At 36.6% G+C, this 8,274-nt stretch overlaps 4 non-coding genes across 4 annotated transcripts; all 4 read right to left on the bottom strand.

Annotated features, from left to right (window-relative positions):
• Window positions 1-2,091: 2,091 nt before the first annotated feature.
• On the bottom strand, window positions 2,092-2,165 carry Trnat-agu (transfer RNA threonine (anticodon AGU)). The gene has a single exon. It is a non-coding gene; the product is annotated as a tRNA-Thr (tRNA).
• Window positions 2,166-2,235: 70 nt separating this feature from the next.
• Trnak-cuu (transfer RNA lysine (anticodon CUU)) lies at window positions 2,236-2,308 on the bottom strand. The gene has a single exon. It is a non-coding gene; the product is annotated as a tRNA-Lys (tRNA).
• A 2,633-nt stretch (window positions 2,309-4,941) lies between these two features.
• Trnat-agu (transfer RNA threonine (anticodon AGU)) lies at window positions 4,942-5,015 on the bottom strand. The gene has a single exon. It is a non-coding gene; the product is annotated as a tRNA-Thr (tRNA).
• Window positions 5,016-5,085: 70 nt separating this feature from the next.
• Window positions 5,086-5,158, bottom strand: Trnak-cuu (transfer RNA lysine (anticodon CUU)). Its single transcript has one exon. It is a non-coding gene; the product is annotated as a tRNA-Lys (tRNA).
• Between the last annotated feature and the right edge of the window lie 3,116 nt (window positions 5,159-8,274).

The following is an 8,274-nucleotide window of genomic DNA, read 5'->3' as shown; positions in this document are numbered from 1 at the left end:
CTAATGGACAGGAAAAAGTATTTTCTTCCAAAATCCAGTTTTTAACGATTTTTGTTGGAAAATGAAGATTTCAGCCCAAAATTCGGCAAGGGAAAATTAATTTTGGTGCAGAAAAGTTTAGTTGTGCATTTGGACGTTTTATTCTTAAATTTATAAGATCAATGTCATCTCTTCTATAAAACAGTCATTTCCTATCGATTCCAGTTTTTCACTATTTTTGTTTTAGAAAAAGGTAGGTTTTCCTACCTAAAATGGTATTTTTCATATATATTGCCATAATCTATATATCTTACTTGTTGAGCAGTTTTTAAAATAAATCCCAACTTCAATCTTTTATTGGTAGACTCAAATGTATGACAAAATGTGGGTTTTCTTCTTAAAATTTCAATCTTTAACAATTATATTCAAAAAAGCAAGATTTTACCCAAAAATTACAGTCAAGGAAAGAATATATTCTGCTGTAAAAAAAATTAATCGAACATTTCCAGGTTGAAATTTGAGATATGAAACTTATTTTTACTGTATGTTACATAAAATGGACATTTTCTTTAATTTCCAGTTTTTAGCGATTTTCATGAAAAAACACATCCTTTTACCCCAAAATTCCAATTTTCCCATGGAAATACAAAAGCCGATTTTTAATATGTTGTTTGCATGTGTTTTCTTGCATGAATAATCAAATTTTCATTTCTGTTGCAATTAGTTTGAGGTTTTGCTCATTTTTGAGCTAGATTGACTAGACTAATATTGTTTTTCAACTTCACGAGAATTGGTTTGGGTTCTCCTGCTTTCCCCGGAATTCTGTGAATAGCGATGACATCGGCTTCGTCTAACTTGACCCCCTCTTTTTCAAGAACCCGTTTAACAACTTCTTTTGTGTTTTCTCTTTGTGTTTCTTTTATTCCATTGATTTTGAAAGTGTTTTTTCTTGAATATTGTTCATTTCTATTTGCTATTAAATACGCTGTAATAGCGTAACGCTTTGAATCTTCAATATTCTCTTCTAGCTCACTCACTTTTTGTTGTAAATTTTCAATAATCTCATTTTGAGAGTCTACCTTTCTATGTAACGCTCGTAAAGATTGTGTATTCTCATCGATTGATCCTTGGATTACTTTGGTTTTTTCATCGAGAATCTTTTTAACTATACCTTCTAGGTCTTTTTTCGTGATTATCTCCGATTTCAATCGACGAATCTCATCCAAAATACTTTTGTTTGAGCTTTGAGGGCTTGACTCAGTTTTTGTGCTGCCCCGTGTTGATCTTTCTGTCATGATGAGGAGAATGCTATTTATATTACACTCTGTGTGTACTCACGTATTCACTGATCGTTTTGTACAAATGTCTCAAATGTGCCGTTCCCATAAATAGCTCCGAACACAACTCACGGGAGAAAATCACTGAAAATGTTCTTCTTTGGATCTCAAAAAATAATCTCCATATATGCTATATCACAAAAACCATCACAGACACAATCAATTGGTCACTTGAAAAATCAGTAGGTGATATTGTATTATAGTTATAGAGGCCCTCGACACAGCCGACCTCACTACACGTCCACTCTGATTGACGCCATTTTTAAAAATGGCCCCATAACTTTCTCATCCTCCATATTCAGAATATAACACTCATTCAGACAGTATTCACAGTACTTTCATTAAAATCCTTAAATTTTGATTGTGCAATTAAAATGCTCTCCCCATCAGAGGACAACATGTTGATATGACTCAGTACCATAGAGTTAGTGAATATAAAACCTGCACTACAAGATTACTTACCTGACTCTGTCCAATAAATGAACAAAAGAAACAGACTTCTACCCAAGTCTGGTTATATAATAAGATTATTCAAAAATAGCTTTATTCATTCTATTTTTATCATAGTCAATGGGTTTAATTCCGCTTATCCATTCTTAGAAAAATAGATGTAATGTTTTAAGTAGGATATAAGCCTCAAAATATCCATTCTGTGAGAGAGAAAAATTAATGTCGGTCCTACGGACCGATATCAGTTCTTTCTCTCAGGGTGGGTATTGAGGACTGAGGAAAAAGTTATGGGCCCAGCACGCTTCCACTGCGCCACTCTGCTTAAAGGCTCCAGGGGGAGTCGAACCCTCGACCTCCAGTTTACTAGACTGGCGCTCTAACCAACTAAGCTATGGAGCCTTCAGATCACAGCACAAGATATGACCTACTTAGAATAAACTGACCCAAGAAAAAAGAAAGAAAAGTTAATCGCCCAACGTGGGGCTCGAACCCACGACCCCGAGATTAAGAGTCTCGTGCTCTACCGACTGAGCTAGCCGGGCTGATTTAACTACTTCTTGCGTAATGAACTGTCGCCTAGGTCCGTTATCAGAAGCGAAAACCACATATATCGATATCTCACGGGCACAATCAATACCTATCTTAAAAATAAACACGAGTACTTCTATTTATAATACTTTTGTTTATGATAAGAACTAAGATTAGATATTAATTTTATATCGATATCTTTAGAGCACAATCACTACATGTGTCCAAATTAGGTCTACACGAGTAGAACTAATTGTATTTAGAGTACTTTTGGTTATGATAAGAACTAAGGCTAGATATTATTATTTTTTGTACATCTTATTTACTTTCATTGCAGATCTACAATGTCATTATTGTTTTGATGCCGATAAAGTGCACGAGCTCGAACCTTGCTCATATGAATGTCATGCTGCAATAGCACACTTTCCCCATCACCAGAATATTTTCGGTTCTTTGAAGGACTGCACTCGAGACCTTTTAAGTTTAAGTCTCTTTAATTGGCTGACTTTCGTCCTAAAATAGAATCGTGTTCGCTCCTAAGATTAAATAGATTATATATTTCGCGACCGTGTGATATTAAATAGTGATCCCAAATCATGTTTAGGAATTTAACCCTTACTTTGTATTAAAACATACTTCAAGAGGTTTACCTTCTCAGAAAACATAGTACAACTGTCCCCAAAAAAGTCTTAAACCACAGGAGAAAGTCGAGAATTTGTGTCTTTCATGATAGATGTTTATTCTAGCAGAATTTCAGTGGTGAATTACTGCTGTGCTCTACACCACAAAGAATTCCTTGACACGAAAGGGACTTTGTCAAAAGGGTATCGTTCCCTGCATTTTAAAAAAATAGAATCTGATACCGCATTCATTGAAAGAGCAAAATTAATTATTTCATTTTCAATATCAACACTTCCATTTCTTATATTCTGGAATACATTGTAACTATAGGACTATAAGCTTTAACGAATTCTTATTTATTATGCCTGCTACATGTACAGGGTGTACACATCAAATAACGGTGACGTTGTAGTGCACCTAACACAAAATCATATCAGATTGCAGTATGTGTCATACATGCATTTTAAATCCCACCCCCTTTGTTAATGATCGTCCGTCGTTCAGTTGCTCATTTTAGAAACACTTACTACAAAGAAATCGAACTTCTCTGTTTGCAATTATTTCTGTACAAAATGTGAATAGTTATTCCAAACATGTTAAAATTCAAAAAATGTTGCAACATTGCAACCTGAATCAAGAAAAAATTGATCAAATTATTAATGTTGAGAGAGTATTTATTTTCAAATCTTTCCTGTAAAGATACACTCTTTTTACAACTGTTCTAGGTGCACTATTTTGGTAAATAAGATAAAATAAGTATCAATAAATACTCTACAGTAAATCAATTGCAAACATGCCCGAATTAGTGAGGATTTGGTATACAAAAGGCCCTTAGTTCCCCTTACTTGTCGTAAGAGATGACTAATTGGGCGTCCCTGCACTGTGGCACGATGAACACCCCTACTTCCTCAATGGCCGTAAACGCTGAGCATAGGTCTAAATTTTCCCAGACCTTCACTGGCAATGGTGACATTTCCATATGAGTGAAAAAAGGTTAAAGAATGTACAATGAACCACTCAAAAACTGTATAAAAAAATGCAACTCTTCAAAATGGTGGTGAAAAATTGGATTGCACTGTCTTTCAGATTGTATCTTGGTTAACGTCTCTCTCTCTCTCTCTCTCTCTCTCTCTCTCTCTCTCTCTATCGAGAATTTTTCAATCATATTATATCGCATCAAAACTAGAATTTGATAGTCATGTTTTTATGCTGTATTTGAATTTTGCTGATCAACAGGCACCTTCCGAAACTTCTTCACAACGCTTTTTTATGTTTACTATACTAGTATATTCTAATTCTGAATTATCACATTCGCTTTCATGAATAATTTCATTTCATTTCATTTCCCGAGACGGGCGTTTAGGGTTCTTTTGGCTGATGTTAATTATTTAATCCTCATCTAAATATTCGAAAACACAGTGCTTTTTTTTATCAAAATTTGGCTCCATAACTTTCACACAATCCATATTCACAATATAACACTCATTCAGACAGTATTCACAGTACTTTCATTAAAATCCTTAAATTTTGATTGTGCAATTAAAATGCTCTCCCCATCAGAGGACAACATATTGATATGACTCAGTACCATAGAGTTAGTGAATATAAAACCTGCAGTACAAGATTACTTACTTGACTCCGTCCAATAAGTGAAGAAAAGAAACAGACTTCTACGCATATCTGGTTATACAATCAGACTATTCAAAAATAGCTTTATTCATTCTATTTTTATCATAGTCAATGGGTTTACCTGCGCTTGTCCATTGTCCATTCCTAGAACAATAGATGTAATGTTTTAATTAGGATATAAGCCTCAAAATATCCATTGTGTGAGAGAAAAAACTAATATCGGTCCTACGGACCTCGATCAGAATGAACAGTTTTTGGCTTATCTCCTTTACGGAGACGTCACCATTTGAATAGGGTGGGTATTGAGAACTGAGGAAAAAATTAGCAGAGCGTAGTTTCGATCTACGGACCTCTGGGTTATGGGCCCAGCACGCTTCCACTGCGCCACTCTGCTTAAAGGCTCCAGGGGGAGTCGAACCCTCGACCTCCAGTTTACTAGACTGGCGCTCTAACCAACTGAGCTATGGAGCCTTCATGTCACACCACAAGATATGACTTATTTAAAATAAACTGACCCAAGAGAAAAGAAAGAAAAGTTAATCGCCCAACGTGGGGCTCGAACCCACGACCCCGAGATTAAGAGTCTCGTGCTCTACCGACTGAGCTAGCCGGGCTGATTTACTTACTTCTTGCGTAATGAACTGTCGCCTAGGTCCGTTATCACAAGCGAAAACCAGATATATCGATATCTCACGGGCACAATCAATACCTATCTTAAAAATAAACACGAGTACTTCTATTTATAATACGTTTGGTTATGATAAGAACTAAGACTAGATATTAATTTTATATCGATATCTTTAGGGCACAATCAATACATGTGTCCAAATTAGGTCTACACGAGTAGGCCTAATTGTATTTATAGTACTTTTGGTTATGATAAGAACTAAAACTAGATATTATTATTTTTTGTACATCTTATTTACTTTCATTTCAGATCTACAATGTCATTATTGTTTTGATGCCGATAAAGTGCACGAGCTCGAACCTTGGTCACATGAATGTCATGTTGCAATAGCACACTTTCCCCATCACCAGAATATTTTGGGTTCTTTGAGGGACTGCACTCGAGACTTTTTAAGTTAAGTCTCTTTCAATGGTTGACTTCCGTCCCAAATTAGATGTGCGTTTGCTTCTAAGATTAAATAAATTATATACGTGTGGTATTATAGTGATCCCAAAGCATGTTTAAGAATTTAACTCTTACTTTATATTAAAACATGCTTCAAGAGGCTTACATCTTCAGAAAACTAAGTACAACTGTTCAGGAAAAAGTCTTAAAAGAAAGTCAGGAATTTGAGTCTTTCATGATTGCCGTTAATTCTAGCAGAATTTTTAAAAGTCGTGAATTACCGCTGTGCTCTACACCACGCAGAAAGGATTTCTCGACTCGAAAGGGGCTTAAATTTATTGAAAGGGTACCGTTGCCGGCATTTATTCGTATAAAGGTAGAATCATATACCGCATACATTGAAAGAGCAAAATGAATTATTTCATTTTGAATATCAACATTTCCATTTCTTACGAGGGCGAGTCAATTAGTAACAAGCCTAACTTATTTCCGGTTGAGACCCACCTCTTCTTTTTTTTCTCGAGGTAATTGCCCTCTCGTGTGATGCAATTCGACCAACAGTGTTTAAGTGTCATCAGCCCAGAACTGAAAAAGTCAGGGTCCTTTCCATTGATCCACTCCTCAACTGCCGTCACTTCTTCGTCAGACCGGAAATGACGTCCAAAGGTATCCTTTTTCAAGATTGGGAATAGGAAGAAGTCGCTAGGAGCTAGGTCAGGCGAATAGGCAGGATGTGGTATTAATTCATACCCGTTTTGCTCTACAACATCCATTGCAACTTTGCAAGTGTGGACTCTCGCGTTGTCCTGTTGCAGCAAAACGCCTTTAGAGAGTTTACCTCGGCGTTTTTCACGGATAGCGGTTCTCAGCTGGTCTAGCAAGCTTGCATAGTACACTCCAGTTAGTGTACTTCTCTTGGGTAAAAAGTCCAACATGATAACGGCCCTTTCGTCCCAAAATACTGTGGTTATCACCTTGCCAGCAGATGGTTGCATCTTGAACTTCCTTGGCCTAGGGGGACCCAGGCCCTATCTACTGACAACTCTGAGTTTTATTCTCTGGCTCATAATAATGAATCCAAGTCTCATCTACAGTCATCAGATGTAAAAGGAAATCATCTTTTGACCTAAAACGCTTCAATAAGGTGCTGCATACTGATGTTCTGGTTGCCATTTGCTCATCGCTAAGGGATTTGGGGACCCAACGGGCTGTTAGCTTGCGCATACCTATACAATCATGTAAGATTGATGAAACGCTATCATGTTAAACTTATACGGTACCAATTTTGATGCACCAGATGCGCATTTCGACAAATAATGTCTCTTCGGTGATGCTCATCCGAAATGTTTGAAATCTGAAATAACAATGAAGTTTTAGAGCTATTATAGGGAAAAACAGTGTGCCAAAAAAGTGGAGTCAAATTCGCCTAAGGATAAGAGCTATGCGTGAGGGAGATAATCCTTAATTTTGAAATGAATTTCTAAATGTGAAATGCGCTATTTCTTCCACCTGAATTCACCTATCAGAGTATACCAGATCCCGAACTTTCCTACACATCTCTTCGTCGGTGGCATCCAGTGGGCGTCCAGACCTGGCTTCATCTTCTAAAGACATTCTACCTTGTTTGAATTCCCCTACTCAGAATTCAACATGAGCATAAGATGGTGTAGAAGACCCATAAACATCGGCTAACTCGCCATGTATTTGCTTGCCTGTTTTACCTTTTAAATACAAGTACCGAATTATAGCACGGTACTCAACTTAGGTTAAAAGCATGCCTTTGCATCACTAGCCATGTTTGACATTCAGTATCTTATTAAAGAATGACTCAATACGCGTGCAATTTTGTACCCAGGTATAAAACATGTATTAAAACAAGGCATGAAAATCATGACCGTCTCGGTCAATCCGAAATGGGATAGGCTGGTTACTTATTGACTCGCCCTCGTATACAATGTATCTTGAAATTGAGTTTTGGATATAGCTAGGAGTATAAGCTTTAGTGAACGTTTTCTATTATGCCTATTACATGTACAAGGGTGTACATATCAAATAATGGTGACGTTAAATTGCAGTGTGCCTCACATAAAAAACTATCAGATTGCAGTATGTGTCATACATGCATTTCGAATCCCCCCCCCCTTTGTTAATCATCATCCGTCGCCCAGATGCTCATTTTAAGGACATTTACTACAAAGAAATCGAATTTCTTTGTTTTCAAATATCTATGTACAAAATGTGAATAGTTATTCAAAACATGTTAAAATAGCAGCATTGCAAACTGAATAAAGCCAAGTTAATCAAATTATTTATGTTTACTGAGTATCATTTAGAGATTTCCCATAAAGATACACTCTTTTTACAAATTGATTAAAAAATTGTTCTAGGTGCACTATGTTGGTAAATAAGTTAAAATAAGTATCAATAAATACTCTACAGTAAAGAAATTGCAAACATGCCCGAATTAGTAGGGATCTAGGTTAGAACAAGCCTTAGTGCCCCTTGCTTGTCGTAAGAGACGACTAAATGGGGCGGTCCTTCGGTGTGACACGATCAGCACCCCTACCTGTTCAAAGGCCGTAAGCGCCGAGCATACTAGTATTTCGCTATTCTCTTCCATTGGAAAGGGGCGTGGTCCTTCATTTGAACAAATTTGAA

This window comes from Ostrea edulis, chromosome 1, assembly GCF_947568905.1.
Source record: "Ostrea edulis chromosome 1, xbOstEdul1.1, whole genome shotgun sequence".
Classification (NCBI taxonomy): Eukaryota; Metazoa; Mollusca; class Bivalvia; order Ostreida; family Ostreidae; genus Ostrea; species Ostrea edulis.
The sequence above is the reverse complement of the archived record's forward strand: the minus strand, read 5'-3'. Positions and strand labels throughout refer to the sequence as shown.